The 19,456-nt window shown below is 47.2% G+C and overlaps 1 protein-coding gene across 2 annotated transcripts in view; it reads right to left on the reverse strand.

Annotated features, from left to right (window-relative positions):
* LOC138526301 (E3 SUMO-protein ligase RanBP2-like) overlaps nucleotides 1–19,456 on the reverse strand; it is a 1,824,256-nt gene that overhangs the window by 1,331,599 nt on the left and 473,201 nt on the right. The gene's annotated exons all lie outside the window — the stretch shown is intronic.

The following is a 19,456-nucleotide window of genomic DNA, read 5'->3' on the forward strand; positions in this document are numbered from 1 at the left end:
AACACAGGGTTCGCTTTTAAAGACCATCATTAACGAGGGCTTTCATGGGTAAACGTGACTCAGCCCACATCAGAAGCTTAATTTAAATAAAAGTGTGAGCATCTGTAGGTCTTCTCTTCTCACAGCATTTGCCATGCGTCTCTGCACTGTGAAGAATAACACTGAATAAATGTGGGTCTCTGTGCTGTGCATAATGACGCTGATCGAAGATTCGAGTTTAATTTGCAGAGGAGGGAAAAATCAGAGGCATGCTTGTACTTTTATAACCGTGTATGAGGGAACAGTTCACGGATATTAACAGTGAAAACGATTTCCATAAAAATGATTTGATGAAAGTGGGCTGTTCCAACTTCGTTACACCTATCGCGAGCCTTTAAGCACTGATTTGCTTTTTTATTGTATATGGTTTTAATTAAACCTTTACAATTTGTCAAACGAAAATACAAAGCAAGACAGAACATCAAACATAAATAAACAATAAACAATCTTTTAAAAAGGACCCTAAGTCAAAAATCCTAAGTTCGTCATTACGGTAAAGAGTATTACTAGGTGGGCATCCTGAAATGATATCCACATAGGTATACTCAAACTGTACAGTAAATTAAGGCTTTTAATGAAGCCAAATAATGCTAAACCTTCATGTACATTTTAAATGTTAGGCATCGTTTCCAGCCTAATTCGTATTTTAAAAGGGTGTCGTATGTGGACCTACATGGAGTTAATGCTGCACATTAGAGGACCAAGTGCTTGATTGTTTCCAGATCGGAATTGCAGAATCTGCACCGGCTCTCAGCGTCTATGATTAAACTTCTCCTGAGCAAGAGCTCTTTAGTCGGGAGCAAATTCCAAAACACTCTAACTAACAGCCCCCTGTGGTAGCGATTTGTAAATTGAGTAAGTATAGTAGATAGTAGACTAGGTTCCTCAGTGTTTATGTTCATGAGACAAGTGCGTCATAGATGCATAAGAATGGAATACATCAGTTGTCAATGCCCAATCTGAGTCGAACAGTGCCCTTTTGGTCTTAAATGGGCTGTTAGGTAGGGTCTCCAAATCAGAACCAAATCTTACAAGGATAGCTTCACATCTATTCCTAAATAGGTCCAAATAATTAGAGTCACCTTGGGGCTCAATTCTACAATTAATAGCAGCACCAAGGGTCTAGCTACTGAAAGTTTTCAAAATGCGTCAACAGCCGCCACTCAACCCAGTCTTTAAGGAAGTGACCCCAAGTGCAAACCTGATCGCTGCCAGTCTAACTGCATTCAAAATGCAGAGGATCTTTTTCCACAACCTACTCTCAATCATGATTTTAATATTATGTAATTTTGAAGTTCGAGGCCATAGATTACTCAAGGTACAATTTTCCCTTCAAAGAACATGAGGGCAGGTTTAATTGAGAATCTGCCAAACGTACGGTAAACTTTCATAATCTGACATTGCAGCTGAGGTGCCTTTTGCAGCAGAATATCCAAACCCGTTTTTAGGCCTTTATGGGCCCCAAAGTAGAACCCCAAATATATCACACTAAGACTGTTCTTGATGGTTACCCCATCAATGTTCCACGAGGTATTGCTACTGTTCTTCATTTTTCTTGTGAGTGCCAAGATTTTAGTTTTCCTAGTGTTGATAATAAGACCATTATCTTTGGCATACCCAGCAAAGGCCTTTAACAGTCTCTGTGAGCCGACCCTAGCTTAATCAAAGATCAAGAACCACCAACGTTAGAGGTAATAAGACCACCATCGCCCAAACAGTCAGCAACGTCAGACGTATACTTGTTAAAGAGCCATGGGGCCAACACGCAACCCTGCCTGACCCCCCGGTATGAGCAAATTCTCCTTGCGAGATCACCCTTTTAGCTTAGCCGAACCTGTATTCCACAATTTTCATAGACCTCGCTTACAAGACTCAAGAGTCCTGCCGGAATGCCCCATCCAGCCAATTTGGCCCACAGCCAATTCCGATCCACACAATCGAAAGCAGCCGATAAGTCAACTGAGGCCATATAAGTACAGCACTTGGACATCAGCCAAGCGGCTTCTTGGATACATTTTACCGCTAGGCCATTGATGTTGGTGGAATGGCCCTTACGAAAGCCTGTCTGTAATTTGTTTAAGCAGTGTGCTGACGAAGCCCATTGTTTCAGATGGATCAGGAGAAATGCTGATAAAATCTTCAATCTGCATCCATTAAGGAGATTGGACAATTGTTTTTAGGATTGGACATGCTACCGCATTTTAAAATCGTAACCACATGCACGGTACTCCATGAGGGGGGTGTGACTCCCATGCGGATGATATTGCCAAATTGAAAATAAAGCAGATTGGCCCAATTGGATTGATCAGCCATAAAAGTATTGTTAGTTAGGCCATTAGGGTTAGGGGCTTGAGATTTTTTACACATTTTTAAGAGGGAGTGGATAGTTGTAATTTCCAGCACTGGTTGCCACGTGTGATTACAAGTAGAAAGGTTAGGGCCCAGATTTTCCACAGAAATGCTCTTAGGAGTCCCAAATATACCTTCAAAGAAAGATATCCATTCTGACTCCGGGGATAGAGTTTAATTGTGTGACAACAAAATTAGGGTCCTGGCCATTGATAAGTGATCAAAAGACACCCACACGGGGGTTGATCAGATGCACAAGCATAGTCTCAGCATCCTGCTGAAGTAACAAGTCTTTAGTTGATTTGCAATAGTTTTTTATACTTCTTCTTAATCTTTTTAATGAGACAGAGACAGGCAAAACCATCCACAATGGAACAACAAAGTTGTCTAATCTCCCTCAAGTTAGTTTTAGTTGTAGCTAGATATTCATTATAGCGATGTAAAGATCTGGCTTGTCTACTAAACTTAAATCCCGGTTGAGAGCGCACCCCAGATACCAGATCGCAGATAAAACTCTGGGTCCCATTCATGACTGACTTTGCAGGCCCGATCGCATGGTAGCTTAGAGGTCCAGCCAATAGATCCCAGCAGATCGCAATAGCCACTCACAGCAGAGTGTGACAACTGTGAGAAGGTCAAGCAAATCAGATGGTTAAATTAAAAGTAAAAAACAAACAGAGGACACAGTTCGATGTTATGAACAGAGAAAACAGGCAGATTCAAATGTGCCGCGTGAATCAACCAAATTTGAAGATAACAGCAGGGCCAGATCAAAGGGAGGCAATATCCCCACAGTCTCTGGGTATACTCTGTAGCACAGGAAAAAAGAAAGGCCGTTATGCCAGACACAGTTCCTTTAACAGCAAGTCTGGCATAGATCAAAACAGAAGGGAATCCCAAATCGAAGGGAGATAATATCCCTGCCGTCTCTGCGAATATTAGGATCTTAACAAATCTGTTGCCGTATGGGCTATCCCGCAAGTATAATGTTGCCACAGCTCAGACTATGCATGGCAGCCAAACCTTTTCAGGCCGTAGTGGGGGATGGCGGGGAGGGGCGACCAGTGCTTTGTGGCCATGCCACAGCCCTCACACTGCAGACTGGCCACTTAACTCGTCGGTTCGCACCCCACTTTGCGGGTGAAAATGAGGTAAGGAAGGATAATTTTAGGCGGAGCCTCCAGCGATGTAAAGACACAGAAAAAACCCTGCTCACACCAAGGAAAATGAAGAGTCCTCTGCAAACACTGCAGACTGGCCACTTAACTCGCCGCTTTGTGGGTGAAAATGAGGTAAGGCAGGAAAAATGATAAGTTACTCACCGTAGTGACCAACTTACTCTTAGCCCATAGTCCCCTTTCCTCCTTACTGTATGGGCGACCCTCCTAGGAACCTTTTTCACCAGAAAAAATCTTATTCTCCTTCAAATTCAAAGGTGCGCTGGGGTGCGGCCTTGGGAGCATGCACTCCCCTGACACCGCCACCGGCGCCACTCCTCAGTCCCCATAGAAGCGTTGACAATATGAACACTGCTGTGAAAGGGCTAGGTTTGCTGTTGCTCCTTTGCTGCCCTGAGACGCGCTGGAAACACTTTCATTTTCGTGACAAACTTGGTTTTTGCATTGCGGACTACGGAGAGAACAAAACAGATGCTGCACCTTTAAAAGTGCTACCAACGTGCATCGAACGCAACCACTACAGCTGATTATAAAAGGAGTTCCCAAGTGCCCTTGCAGCGTAAGCCCTGCTGCGAAAGGGCTAGGTCTGCTGATGCCGTTTTGCTGTTTACGCTGTTTGGCGTGTGGGCATACAGCAGATAAGTGGGCGGACAACGGCGCAAAGTGGAGCGATAAGTGGACTTTTGGAAATTGCAGTTGGCAGTTAGCAGTAAGCTGTAACTGCGGGAAACTACGGTGTGTTGGATTGAGGAGCATATCAAACGATCCTGGAAGGAACACAAACACGAATTTGGTAGTTGCAATTGGATACGTGATTGCCAGTGCCGCTTCAGGAAGCAGGACCAAGCTCCGGGAAGGAGAGGTAAAAGGAACTCAGCGGAGCTGTTGCTGGGCGGCGCCAAGGCTAACAGGTGAGAGTGCAAATACCTGTAAGTAAGACCCCGGGGACCTTTATTTAAGGGGGCGCACCTAGTTCGAGAGCGGGAGACTGCGGGGGTCACCCTTTGATCCAGCTCGCCAGCACAAAAGCCGTGGGCTGAATCATGTATTAACCGGCCATTGGCATTGGAGTGTGGTAATAACAGGGTGAGGGGCCCTTGGAAAAGAGGGGAGTACTGTGTACCCAAAAGGAGGTTAAGGTGTATAGTTAACCCTAATTAGATCAAGGGTTAAGCTCCTGCCCAAGAGTACATTCCTTGTGAGGTTCTTGGGTTAGTTATAACACAAGGCCCCAACATAGTGGACAAAGAGGTAGGGCTGATCTGAGCAGATCCAGTACCAGAGGCTAAATAGATCACTCTCCAGCCCTTCTAACATAATTTGATCATCATTAATAAAATGAAGCTGAGAAGCACAGTAGCTCTCGAATCAGCAAATGGAGCAGATTGGAATGGTTCCTATGTAGCTCCAATGGTGAGTTCAACGACACTGGAGTCCCCACATACAGGAAATCAAAGAATAATGCAAAATACGCCGCTGGTGGTAACAGTAGCATTGGTGCATGGAACCCCGGTGCAAGAGATCGAAATAAAGGAAACTCAAACTGGACAAACAACCATTGTAAACCAGTGGAGGCGAGGGCTGGAATATACGGTGACAACAAAAAATATTCAAAGGAAGATCAAAGAATATTTTGGCAAAAAAGGACACAAAAGTTCAAATGATGTGGTAGACCTAAGAGAGGGGAGCTGGGGCTCGCCAATATTAAGAGCAGAGGAATTAAGTGCAAGGTCTGCCAGTTCAAGCCATATTGAAGTCCCGAAGCGGGGAGGACTACTGGGACCAGAAAATTAGGAAGAAGAGTTGGAGACTCATATTGACCACTCTGAGGATAATAGGGGAATGGAGTCAGGGAAACCTGCTTTTGAAGGAGAGAAGGAGAATCAGATAGTCCACCAGGCGGACAACTCAACCCTAAAGGCATTAAGCTTTGTGCTGAACTTGCTGCTGTCAGTGTTCGAACTGCTGAAAGGGGAGGTTCAAAGCCAAGCCGGAATTCTTCTTGAACTAGCGTACGAAGTGGCTAAATGTGATTCCTCACTGGTGGGGCTAAAGAATACAATCATCTCCTCCATTACGCCTATGCTAAATGGCATACGAACTAAGTGGCTAAGCAGGGTTTAGACATCGCCTCTATTCAGAGACTCTCCCTGGCAAACAGAAAAGAGGACGCCACGTCACGATCCCAAATCCGAGACCTATTGCAGACCATGTACCAGCAGCCTGGACCACAAGAGCCAGAGTTGGGTGAACCAACAGAGAACTCAAATATTTGCAATTATACTGCGGTGTCGGAATCCACTTTGGAGGAATTCATGAGATTGGCACATGTGGCGGAGGTCCAAGTGGTGAATCCGGGGAAAGGAGCGTAAGCAGGGAAGCTCAGGAAGTTACTGGGGAAACTGGGGTTGCCGCCGATCCGGATTGGATAGCTGCGGGTAATCAAAATGCCAAGAGGCAGAGAAGAACGAAAAGTAAGGGAGGAGCAAAAAACGGCCAAAGGAGTGCTCAGAAAAACATCCAAAAAAAAAGGAACAAAAAAACAAATCAAAAAACCCAAAAAGTAAAAAATGCAGGAATACTTAACCATGTGAACAACATCAGCACATCGAATATTGAAGTGCAACCAGATATGGTAAAAGAAGTTGCCCATAACAAAGGAACTGCTAAGTTAGCAAGTGAGCCGGGGCCGCAGACAAACAATCTGCTGACACCAAGCAGAGTCCAGTCAGCTGTGAAGTTACAACAACAGAACAATGGAAAGCGACCCTGAGATTTTGTGTGTGAGTATAGGGATGCAGACAGAGCATTATCCCAACTCAGGCCCAACTCAGGCCAAAACTCCCAGAGTGAAAAAGAGGGGGACACTACAATCCCAAAAATGAAGCTTGCCCCAATTTTCACACAAAATAAAGCGTCTAAGAGAAGATCCGTAGACATTGATGCGAAAGGAGCAAAACTGAAAATAGCGCCGATCTTCCTAATAGCCCCGAATGAAAGTAGTGAGCCCAGTTATTGCAAGCGAACCAATTAACTCCAATGAGGTGGCAACTGAAAAGGGAGGAGGGAAGTTCCATATAATCCAGGGGATATGGAACGGTTCAGGAAAATCGAAAGAGATTGTGCAACATGAAAATGGGTCCACTCTTCAACGGGACAGTAAAATGGCACAAAGGGCGCAAAGGGCGGTTTTGAAGCCCCTAGACTGTGGTTAAAATCTACACGAAAGAATAATCACTACAAATCCCGAAGCAGAAATACAATCCTAGGGGAGTTCAAGAAAATATAGAGCTTGTACTTATTTGCTTCGGGGGACATAGAATATGTCAAATTCCCTGATTGTAAAAACAGCTATATGGTTGAATTAGGGCTGAGCTCCACTAGGGCTTACGATGCAATTATAAAAGCTGCTGGGGTATTAGAAGAAAAAGGCCTAAAAGTGGTCAAAGATGATGCCGAGTTTAACCTGAATGAGGCAACCATACGGCAAGGGCCTGCACAGACAAACTCCCAGAATCAAGAAAGAAGCCCTGGGAGTTGGAGAAAGGAGGGCCGTAAAGACACAGTAGAACCCAAGAAGGAAGATAATGTGTTAGCTGCCCTCCCTGAAATTCTTGCCCAAGTTCTGAAGAGTATAGGCCTGGGGTCAAGACAACTTTATTCAGTCCGCCCTTCATGTGGCGAGTTGGAATACACAGGGTTCCAGCACTTTTAGAGCTAAAAACGTTAAAGACCACCTTTGGGGTAAGATGTTGATCTTCCAGGAAACTTGGATGGTGAATGCGATAGAAATAGAAGGCTTTACCATACATTGCCTACCAGCAAGTCAAAAACCACTGGGTAGGCCAGCTGGCGGACTTTTGATAGCATTTAAAAACAGCTCAGTGAAGAAGGCCAAGGTGAACTTTAAGAACGAAATTGGCATTTTGGCCAGCTTAATCCAATTTAATTTTGGCATCCAGAACCCGTGGGTGGTGGTGGAAGATGTTTACTGGAACCCGGCCTCTTCTACACTCAAACATTCTTGGACACTTTAGGGGCCTATTGTCTATAGTGAAGTCAGACATGGGCAAGGCTAACATCATTGTGGCAGGGGATCTCAACTCTATATGTGTTGAGTGCTCAAATGAGAAGGAGGGATTAAGGGGGGAAAAAAGTTTCTAGAAGAGGGCAGAAATGGTTAGCATTTATGAGTTCATGGGACCTTGAAATGCTAAATGGGAGTTCAGAGGGAGAAAAAGAATATGGCACCTGATAGGCTCATAAAGGAAGCAAACGGTATCAGGAGTAAGTACAGACATTGGTCAAAAAATCATAGAATAGCAAGATTACAAAAAGATGGTGAACAGATGCTGAAGCTTTTGGCTGAGACTAATGCCTGAGGGTTTTGGTCAGTAATGGGTCAACTAGATCAGCAATCAAATAGCTTCCTGTGTAATATGGTTACAGAAAATAAATGGGTCAATCATCTGTCAACTATTTTCGAGAAACCAGGGTAGGTGTTACGCTCACCGGATATCCACAGGGGCGCATGTATGCCCTCGTTGCCGGATTTCCCCCCAGATGTACTCAATTCGGGATGATGTCTTCTATGGCAGGTGGGCCTGAAAACACAGGAGAACTGGGCTTAGGTTCAGATTTCGTTTCCTCCCACGAGCCCCTTGGACTCGACCTGAAGGCCCCCTTCCTCACCTTGTTATGATGTCTGGTGTGCTCTCCGTCCTGCTTTCTGCGCAGGGGGCGCGTAGTTTCTGCAGGTTGAAGCGACCAAGTTAACTTCACTGATGCCAACCCATTCAAGTGTCTTTTAAGAGGTAAGTTCGATTATAGTAGTCTTTGAGGGCCTTTGCTTTCTTTCGGGCTATTAATGTCTTTCCCTGATTGTTTCCCCCTTAGGTATGCAGAGGTTCGCTGGGTGCGCTGCTTGGGTTCGGCTCCTACCGGCATTAATGGACGCGGAGCGTATCAAGAAAGGTGGGTTCAGCGCGAAGTGCGGCGCGCTTATGTCTTTTTGGGCCAACCTGTATTCTTTATTCCTTTTCAGGTTACGATGGTCTTTGAGCGTGCAGTGATTTCCGGAGCAGAACCGGCAAAGATATGCCCAGCCAGGTGAGAAGATTTTGGTTGCTGCTGAGATTGCCGTGAATAACCTGTTTAACGTTGTCCCTTTTTTTCTCCTCCCCCGGTGCATCGTTCTGGTGCGAGCGTGATGTCCAGAAGATGCTGCCTACGCGATGGAAGACCGCGAGCAGCTGCGGTCAAAGGATGGAAGCCTGCTGGTAAGCTGGAACTGCTAATGATGTTCTTTTGTCTCCGCTGCAGGTCCGCGGTTCCTGGAACGCCGGGTGCTGGTCTCTGAATACGGTGAACGATACGCTGCTGGCTGCAGAATGACGCGAAACACGTTCTTTAGCTTGGGTGTGGTTTATATAGCCTACCCTGTAAAGAAGTCCAGGTAAAGTAGTCCGGGCTACCACACCTTAAAAACACTGCACCGCACAGTCTGGTTCTTAGGGACTAGACTGTGTGGGTGCCTCCATGTTGGCTGCAGGCCTCCACATCCTCCACATAAAAAGTAGTCCCTTCAAGTCCCATTCCAAATATGAGCCTGGCGCCAGGACTGACTCCAGGAGAGTCCCTGGTGAACATGCAAGGCCCTTAGGGCCCCAAATGAACCCCGAGCCCTAACCCTACCTGGCATGTGACCATGCCAGTGGCGTTCTGGGTCACGGGTCGTGACAATAGGAAGGGGCGACAATGCAGCTGGAGACTAAATGGTCCTTGGTCTTGGAAGAGGAGGAAATTGTGGAGATAATCAGGAGTTCCTAGTTATCCAAGGCTGCGGGCCCCAGCGGGTTGACGTATCAGGTTCTTAAAAATGAACCAGAGTTCTGGGCTGGGTTTTTGAAGAATTTATTTGGGGAGATTCTGTCTATAAAACACTTCCAGCCTTTAAGGGGGGAGATAGGACTGACCCCGCTAGTTTCCCGCCCAATTGCGCTTTTAGATATTGAAAGCAAGATCTTTATGAGGTTGATAGTTAAGGAGCTCACAAACTGGGTGGACAGCGTGAGGGCCCTGTCTCGCTTTCAAACAGGGTTTAGAAAGGGGCTCTCCACGTCACTAAATGGGTTAATCTTGAGTCTGGTGAGCGAGACTTCTGCCGAGAAGGGGGAACTACCCATGTATGGGGCTTGGATGGACCTCTCAAAGGCCTTCGATCAGATCAGTAGAGGCATGCTGTGGGCAAAACTTCAATTAAAGGGAGTCCCAGAATCACTATTGACTTTACTAATAGAGTTGTTACACAGGGACACAACAGCAAGGGTAAGGTTGGATGACAAGGGACATCTGTCAAATGAAGTGAAAGTAGAGAGAGAGGAGTAAGGCAGGGGTGCCTGGGAGCTCCCTTATTTTTCAACCTCTTTCTGTCCGATATGGGGCAAGATTTAGAACCGTCCACATTGGCCAGCCCAATCCTTAATGGAAGTAATATCTTTTGGCTGGCTTATGCGGACGACATTGTTCTATTGGACAGAACTGATATAGGTCTTCAAAGACTGTTGACTAAACTGGGCAGGTATGCAGAGACAAAGGGGTTAGTAATAAACCTGTTAAAATCTAAGATTCTCGTGTTTAAACTTCCGAGAAAGAAAACTAGCTTTGAAAACTGGTCATTGAACAGGCAGATTATACCGCGAGTGGAAGAGCTAATATACCTCGGCTATAAGATCAACGCCAGCCCGAGAAACCAGGAGCATGATTATCTTTGCTAAGGCATATGATCTGATCCCCCACATGAAAAAAAAAAAAATCAAAGCTAAATACTGTAAATTCACCATTCTGCCAATGATTAAATATTATGTGGCCAAAATAATACTGGTTATTCTGTATGGTTTAGAAGCTAATCCCTCACTCTGGATATAAATTGGGCTAAAGTAGAAGGTAGAATCTGGAAGGTCTCCCTTACTCTTCCCATGTTACGCTCAACTGGTATCCACGGGGACGCCACCCAGCCCTGGTTGGATGATTTGCACTCTCAAACCCTCTCCCGGTCCCTTGGTAATGCCTCTGGTTAAAGATGGGTCTGCAATATGGAAGAGCTGGATTCAATACCAGATTGTCTTTATGTTTTCCTACTTCCATTGGCCTCACCTCCTTCCTCCCCCATGGGCCTTCTCCTCACCTTAATATTGTAAAAGCTGGATTCTCCGTCCTGCTCCACTTGGCAGGGGCACGTAGATGTGGGGGCGAGCAGCGACCAAGTTACTTCACTGGTGCAAGCCCCTCTGTGGGAATCCAGACCTGCTGCGACGCCGTACGTTTGCTGCTTTACAGTCTTTATATGCAGTTCTTACGTTCTGTTTAGTTCGAAGAATAATGTCTTGCTTCTTTCCTTTTAGGTATGGAAAGGTATTTTGGTGTTGTCATGCAGTTTAAAGATGAGCATGGGCCGGTAGGCGAAAGCGTGGTGTGCGCGATGCTGTCAGGTGAGTAATGCGCGAAGGGTGGCGCTGTTTCACCTTTTATATTGCTAACCTGTGTCTTTTCTCTCCTTGCAGGTTGTGATGTTCCTCGCCGAGCGCCGTAATGTTCCAGCAATGATACGGACCAGGAGATGACTACCCAGGTAAGAATTGTGTGGCTTTCTTCATTTGGGAGGAAACGTGAGTAAACGCTTACTAATGCTGTCTTTCTTTCTCTTCTTTCCAGGTTATAGTATTCCAGTATGCATGTAGTGCCGGATGATGGAGTTTGTACCTTCAGGTGAGTGGAAATGAAGTCAGCGATGGATTGAAGACAGGATACTGTTCTAGGTAAGTTTCGTAGTGTTCTTTCTCTCTCTGCAGGTCCCTGGTTTCAGGTAAACTGGCATCAAAGAACTGGACACAGTGAGAGTTACGCTGCCCACAGCAGAATTACGCAAAGCATGTTCTGCTGTTTGGGCATGGTTTAAATAGTCTCAGGTAAAATAGTCCCAGGCCTGCCACACCAAAAGTAGTCCAGGTAAAGTAGTCCCAGGCCTGCCACACCCAAAAGACTAGACCGCATAGCTCAGTTCCTTGTAACTGAGCTATGTGTGTCCCTCCATTTTGGCTGAACCCTCCCCCCCACCCCCCCAAGTTAAATAGTCCCAAGTAAATAATCCCATTCTAATGCTGGTCTTCATGATGGTTATGAGCCTGGCACTAAAGGTGCCAGGACTGCCTCCAAGAGAGTCTTGGATGAGGTTTTAAGGCCTTTGACCTGGCCCTAACTGGAAGGCTGACTTGCCAGTGGGGGCCAGGGGCAAGGGTCATGACATCCCATGAGTACACCAGGTTGGAATCTGCGGTTCGAGCTGGGTCTTGTCTCTCTAGAGTGTCGAGCAGAGCGGAAATTAACCTCACTGTATAGAGAGATAATGTCTCCTATGCTCTGTTCATTGTATGAAGACATTAGAGCCCACCTGAAAAGCTCAACGTCAGGGATCTTGAGAGGGTTGGAACTGAGGGTAAAAAATATATTGCATAGAGCAGATGTGGATCTTGAGACTCCGATTACCAACCCTCTCAAAGGAATGGTTCGCCCATAAAATTTTATTGCAAAAAAAGATGGGCAATAAAAAAAAATATAGATAGGGACTTTAAAAAAAAAAAAAGTGCCAATGTAAAATTTTGAGCAATTGAAGCTCAAAATTTACAAAAGCAAGCACACGGGGGCATCCATTTTGTGAAATAGATGCCCGCCTGTGCTCGCCTTTGCAGCACTAATGAAGGAAAAGCCAGCCAGCTGTAGTAAACTAAAGCTACCACTGGGTGGCTTTTCCTTCATTGGTGCCGGGACTCGGAGGACGCAGACCAGAGACTACAGGCAGAAAAGCTGCAGCTGCATCTCGGTAAGTGCTATTTATTTTTAAAAAAATGCTGGAGCTGGAGGAGCCCGGAAAACTTAGAAATAAAACCGCAGCTTTAAAAACATTGTATTTATGTTTGTGGTAGCTTCTGAAGCTACCGCGAACATAAATACAAAGTTATTGTGTTTGAAAACGCTGCAGTTTTTCTTTCTAAGTTTCTCAGGCTCCTCCAGCTCGGAGGAGCATGAAAAACTTAGAAAGAAAAACCGCAGCGTTTTTGAAAAACAACGCGGTTGTGTCGTTGGGAAAGTGGCAAGTTTGTTGCAGCAGGGCTTCACCGGTGGTGTTGTCGTTGCAGATGGCTCAGCTTCTTCCCTCTTCGGATTGTTAGGTCCTGTGACAACTTCTGCAGTTCCAGTCCCAAAGGCCCTGCTTTTATGTAGAAAAACCCCCATTCATCGGCCTAGTTGTCAATCACACATGCTAAGTGGTGAGCCTGGCGGCTCACTGCTGGGCCAATCAGAGAAGAGTGTGACTTGAGTTGCTACGGCAACTCAGTCCAGGGTGCCAAATCCCCCTCCACCCCTCCTATGGAACCCAGACAGAGTGGCACCATTTGGAGGGCTTCTGTGGAGAAGCCTACCAAAATAGTGGAACAAAGGGCTCGACCTTGGTCAGAGTTACAGAGACGGACACAAACGCCATTTTGGAACAGAGTTCTGGCAAAAAAGACCCAACCGTGGATTTAATATTAAATAAAGCGGTGGTATCTTTACCATTGCACCAAAAAGTGGTGCGTTTAAAATCAATGGGAAAATCCCACAGAGAATATTCTGAAGGAATATTTTACGTGGTAACCACTGCCACCAGCCAGAAACTCGACAAGGGGGAACTGCACAGTGCCCCCTTGGAAACAGACTTAGGGGCAATCGAATTACCCCTACCAGTACTTCCACAATATGATGGTGTGTACTGGTTCTGTTAACAATTTAGGACTAGTAAAGTCAATGGTGACTTTACATGCTCTGGGAGACAGTAGTCAGTCCCAGCGTATGGAGTCTATGTTGGGGAGTCACTATGACACCCTTGTGTTACTGCACTGGGGGTGCTGGTGTAACACATACAAAAACAGATGATGCCCTATGGAGTAGGAAGAGGTTACCCCATAGCCCATGAACACATACTAAGTCAAAAAGCACCTCAAATCATGTCTAAGAGTGGGAGGAAGAGAGTCTCACTCTTAGCAGGAGAAAAAAACAAACCCCAAAAAACCAGCAAAGCTGCTGGGGGACTCACTAGGTTGGGGAAATTAACCTTATAAGAGAATTCTCCCTAACAAGACGTATGGAGGAAAGGGGGCTATGGACGAAGAGTAACTTATAATTACTCTTACGTCCCATCCCCTTTCCTCCATACTGTATGAGCGATTACAACTGAATGTAGCCCCAGGGTGGAGAGGTGACCCTCCTTAAGAAAATGAGTTCCTTAATACTGACTCCCGAATGCTGAGTCTTACCTGGAGCCGGCATCCAAACAGTAGTGCTTACAAAAGGCGAGGCAGAGGCCCACGTGGCCGCCCTGTTAATGACCTGCCAGAAACGGGTCTCTGGAATGCGACCGCCGTGCCCTTAGCTCCGACAGCATGGGCATGGATGTTTTTTATCAGAAGTTGCTTGTGCTGCCCCTTACATGCCTCCTTAATGGTTGCCCCCCTGCATCCTGCTATGGAAGCCTGATATCCGGCCCTTGACCCGCCGAAGGTGATAAACAGAGCCTCAGATTTGCAGAAGCCCTTATTCCTGTCCAGATAGAACTTTAGCGCTCTCCTAACATCTGAACAGTGCAGTACCCTCTGAGCATAGTCTCTGGGGTCCGCAAAGCAAATAGGGAGTACTATCTCCTCATTTAGGTGGAATGCCAAGACTACCTTATGAAGGAATGTGGGATGCGGTCAGAGGACCACCTTGTCCCTGTGAAAGATTGTGTATGGTTTAGAGGCCACTAGAGCTTGGATCTCTCTTAACCGAAGTGCAGACGTTGACTACCCAAAAAGGTGGTCTTCATGGTGACCAGCCTGATGTCCGCAGACGCCACAGGCTCAAAAGGTTTATGCGCCAAGGCGCCCAACACCATAATGAGGTCCCACACAGGGTGTGGCTTCTTGATGGGCGGGTAGAGACTAGTGAGTCCCGTCAAATGTCCTTTAACCACCGGATTGCTGGACGAAAAAACTCATCTGAATTCCAGTAGGCTCCGACTGTCACAATCCTACTCATCTGCCACCAAGCACCGCTACATGCACACATTCAGAGACTCACTTGCAAAGTTAAAACCTGCAAACTGCCTCTGCACTTATTTACTTGTTTTACCGCTGCAGTTTTGGACCAATCTAATTGCATGTTCCATTCCAGCTTTTGGGTTAAACCAGCAGATGCATTCTGGGACATGTATGCTGTCCAAAAGGCAGAGGGCTGAGGAGGCATACTAAATACATTTGTTTGCAGCAAGCTACTAAGAGCTGCAGAGGACCCGATTGCATTCACTTGTTCCAAGCTACTGCAGGCTAGGCTGCAGAGAGCTGGAGAGCCCTTAATTAGAAACCACTGCTGCAGGCTACTGAAGACAGGGCTGGGCTTAATTGAACACAGCTGCCAGAGACTGCAATCAGCTCCACCCTGTTGGCTGGGAGGGCCTTTATAAGCTCACTTTGAACAGAAACAGTTGTCAGTCAACTGCTTCCACTGGGAGTTTGTTCTTGTGCTCCTGTTACCAGTTTTTGACCTTTCCTGGAATTCCCCCTTGGCCTTTGAATCCTGTTGCTGTTGATGCTTGCAGCTCCCTCTCCAGTCTGCTGCTGCTGCTGCTGCCTTCAGCCCTGCTCCTCTGGGCTCCCGCCTGCCGGCTTTGCCGGACTCTGCTGCCTTTTGCCCTGCTCCTCTGGGCGCCCGCCTGACGGCTCTGCCACACTCCGTTGCCTTCCACCCTGCTCCTCTGGGCTTCCCGGCTGACAGTCCTGCCGCACTCTGCAGCCTTCCACCATGCTCCTCTGAGCTCCTCGTCTGGCGACACTGCCTCACTCCATTGCCTTCCGCCCTGCTCCTCTGGGCTTTCCGCCTGGCAGTCGTGCCGCACTATGTTGCCTTCTGCCCTGCTCCTCTGGGCTCCTTGCCTTGCAACCTGCCTGTTCTAGCTTCCGATATCTTTCTGTCTTGCTTTTCTCTCTTCCTTGTTCAAACTCAGTCTGTTGAAGTTTTCCTGTTTGTTCCTCGCCTATGATATTTCCTGACTTCAGTCCTTAGTTCTAGTGTCTGTATCCTATCCTGTCCTGTACCTGGTTATTTCTTTCAACGCTGCTTTCTACTTGTATTACATCTTGGTCCACTGTGGTGCCTCCACTTGAATCCGTTTTACAGTGTGACCCAGGGTTGGTCTCCGTTCAGATCAGACAAGGGAAAGACTTCTGTTGCCTTCGCCTAGTCCGTTGAAGTCGTACCTGCCTCAGTATATGGTCTTCAGTTTTACCCTTGCACGGAGTACAACAGTTTCCTCGGCACGCCCAAGTCATGATGCTGCTGTATGACTTGTTAAGAGTAATCTGCTGGTACCTATCCCAAGGGCTTTCCTTAATCCCTGGAGACCCCTTATCATATTCCAGCACACCCTTATTTCTGAACAATCCATGTTGCCCAGTGTACTTACTTGTCTTTGGGTTTTCTCCGTCTCTTTGTTTACAGCCTGCTTCTGCTCCTGCAGTTCCTGTGAATACCTGTTTCAACTAACAGCTTGGTATGTACACTTTTTTGGTTATATTCTAGCATTGCCTCTGGAATCTCCCTTAATTTGCGTACACACCATGTTCGATAGCATCTACACTGTGCTCTCCGCCCAGACTTGTGATACCGATGGCCGCTAGGTAGGTGTGGCATGTGTTTATCTGCACTTCAGATTGTGGTAGGTGTACAGAAAAAGATAGCACATCATCCAGTGAGCAAGTGAGAGGATCTGCTTCCTTGGACCCAGCCGAGTGGAAAAACCTATTTCCACTTGCTTTTGTACTGGATCCTAGAGGCATCGCTCCTGGCACCCTGAATGAAGTCTCGATTAGATGCCTCAGAGTGACCTGTTCAGGAACCACGCTGCAAGGGCTAACCTCTGTGGGGCAGGGTGTATCACTCCGTCCCCCTGTTGTAACAGTAGATGAGCTGGGCCCAGCGCAAAGTGCATCAGAGGATGATCTGGCAGGGTGAGTAGCTTTGAGGACCATGGCCTTGCCGGTAACCACAGAACTATTAGAATGATGCGGAGGGGCCGGGACTCTCTGATCTTGCATATCACCCTGTGTACCAGTGGAGTGGGAGGGAAGTTCATGCTGTTCCACTGAATCTGTAACGCATCGCCCAGTGAGCCTAGACCCTGTCCCTGCCAGTATGCGAACTGAGGGCACTTCCTGCTGAACCAGGTGGCAAAGAGGTCCACCTGAGGATGACACCATCTGTTGAAAATCTGCTGAAGGACCTGGCCGTTCAACTGCCATTTGTAATTGTCTGCCCCTAGCCTGCTGAGCCTGTCTGCCTCCAGGTTCGACCCCCCCTTGAAGGTGGATCACTATCAGGTGAATATCTTTCTACACGGCCCATTCCGAGGTGCTGAACGTGAGGGTGCATAGGGGCCAGGGGGGCCTTGCTGCCACCCTACTTGTTGAGGTATTACATGCTGGTGGAGTCGTCAGTTTGAATAAGGACCACTTTGCCGCTGATGAGCGGTAGGAAAGCCCTAAAAGCCAGCCAGATGGCTTTCAGCTCCAACCAATACGTGCTTCCTGTTCCTGCTGGGACCAAACTCCATGGACACTGTGGTTGTCCAGGGTAGCTCCCCAGCCCTCCAGGGAGGAATCTGTGGTGATAGTAACAAGCGGTGCTGGTTGATGGAAGGGCCTGCCTAGCCTCAGAGTGCAGTCCATGTTCCACCAGACTAGGTCCTGGTGTAGGAAGGGAGGAATGCAGACGAGTTCCACCTGCTGACGTCACCTCTCTGCTGAGAAAGTGACCCCTGACCCTCCTGATGGCTGCGATGTTGTCCTCAGAGGGAAAAACTCTCTTGGATGTTTTATTCCAGATGAGGCCCAGAAACGTTAGAATCTGCATCGGTTTCAGTAGAGACTTCTTGAGATTCATGGAGGATCCAAAGTCGTGTAATGTGTTCATGAGGGCAGAGGAGGTGCGATGGACCGCCTCCGGGGATCTCGCCCTGACAAGCCAGTCGTTTAAGTATGGATAGACATGGTGACCTTGGGCCCTGAGAAGGGCTGCCACTGCGTTCATAAGTCTGGTAAAGACCCTTGGAGCTGAACTGAGGCCCAAGGGTAGAACTTTGTATTGGAAATGGAAACCCATGATCCTGAACCTCAGTAAGGACTGGTAGGGCTGCCAAATCAGGACATGCAAGTAAGCATCCTTCAGATCCAGGCAGCACATCCAGTCTCCCCCGCCGAGTGTCTCCGCAATAAGCGCTGGGATAACCATCTTGAACCTTTCGAAGTGGGAGGGAAAGGTTCAGGGTGGAAAGGTCCAACACAACTCTCAGGCCAGTCTGGTTCTTCAAGTGTTTGATGAAAATCCTAGAGTAGAGGCCCATACCCCGCTGGGAGGCTGGGACTTCTTCCAATGCCTAGCTCTCTAATGGAATGCCCGGACGCCGCAGTGAGAATGCTAATTCTAAGGTTATGTATTCACCAACTTCAGGTTTTGACTGGGACAGGGCCTAGGTAGGGGCTTTCGTTGGAAAATAGGTACTGTCGGAATAAAAAGTTAACTATCCTGTGTCGGAAACCCATTTCCCTCCCTTACACTTATAACTAAACTAATCGATCGAGGAGGCTTCTTAGTGCAGAATAATGGCTCCCTTCTTCGGAAAGTGGACTCTGGTTCCAGTAAAATAAGTGACTGTTCCCTGAAGGAATGACTCCTTTCAACAGGTCACAATCCTTTTGCAATGTGGAAACAAAGTTCCAAGTAAAAAGTCTTAAAGAGGACTTGGTTCAACTCAAAGTTCAACGTTCCAAAACATCAGCATTCCTTATTGACCATGAATGCTGATTTTACTGTTTGATTTCTGGAGAGCGTCTCCCCTCTACAGATGTTCTCACTCTTCCCTTAGATCTTGTTCAGACTTTATTGTGTATGTCTATTACGCAACACCAGATGCGACGCCTTTTCAGTACCAGGGGCTATGCCCTTTTCCCCCTGATTCTTTTAAGACTAATCACAATGCCGGAGGAAATGACTCCTTTTCCCCTGGCTTTTCTCCAGCGTCTCGCAACACCGGCGGGCATGACTCCCTTCCCCTGGTCTTTCTTAGGCTTCTGGATAGCAGACCAGGTTCACCATCCTGCCAGGTACTGCTATTGCCCATATAACTGTTTTACTTTCTTTTCTGTACATGGGGGTCCCAGACCCTTACTTCAGGAGCAAATATTCTTTCACACCCTCAGCCCAGCTGTCTAGGGTACTTCCACCCTTCTTTAAAGAGCCTCTTCTTCTATCCCCACAAGCTAGCCCCGGCAAGTCCCTACCTTCAGGGAGCTTCAGTTCGGGCTGCGGCCAGTCCCAGGACTCAATCACTTCCGTTCTGCGCTCTGTACATGGTCCGCTCCAGTATCTCTGTAGCTGCTGTTCAGCGCTGGCCTTCCTTCCCAACGTGGACCGCATGGTCCAGACTTTTCCGTCAGTATCGGCAGCTTTTTCCCAGTCGGAAGAAGGGTCCTTCCTCTTCCGACCCTTTTCGGAGGCTTCACCTTCTCCCCTTGCATCTTGGTTCCCTGTGTTTCTCTTCGCCGCACCGCCAACCTGCTTTCGGCTCCTCGACAGGGGGTGGGGGGGCTGAACACCATCTTCAGTCCTTCCCTTTTTATGTTACAGTCACTCCCATATTGTCCCCATTAACTAGAATGCTGGTTTTGGTTCTGCTGAGCGTTCCCCATTACTCCTTGCTTCTTCTTCATCTTGATCAACTGGGTTACTTGGATTCTTCTTCACCCCATTCTTTACACATGACT

Source organism: Ambystoma mexicanum, chromosome 7p, assembly GCF_040938575.1.
Source record: "Ambystoma mexicanum isolate Mex_15411 chromosome 7p, UKY_AmexF1_1, whole genome shotgun sequence".
NCBI classification, from domain to species: Eukaryota; Metazoa; Chordata; class Amphibia; order Caudata; family Ambystomatidae; genus Ambystoma; species Ambystoma mexicanum.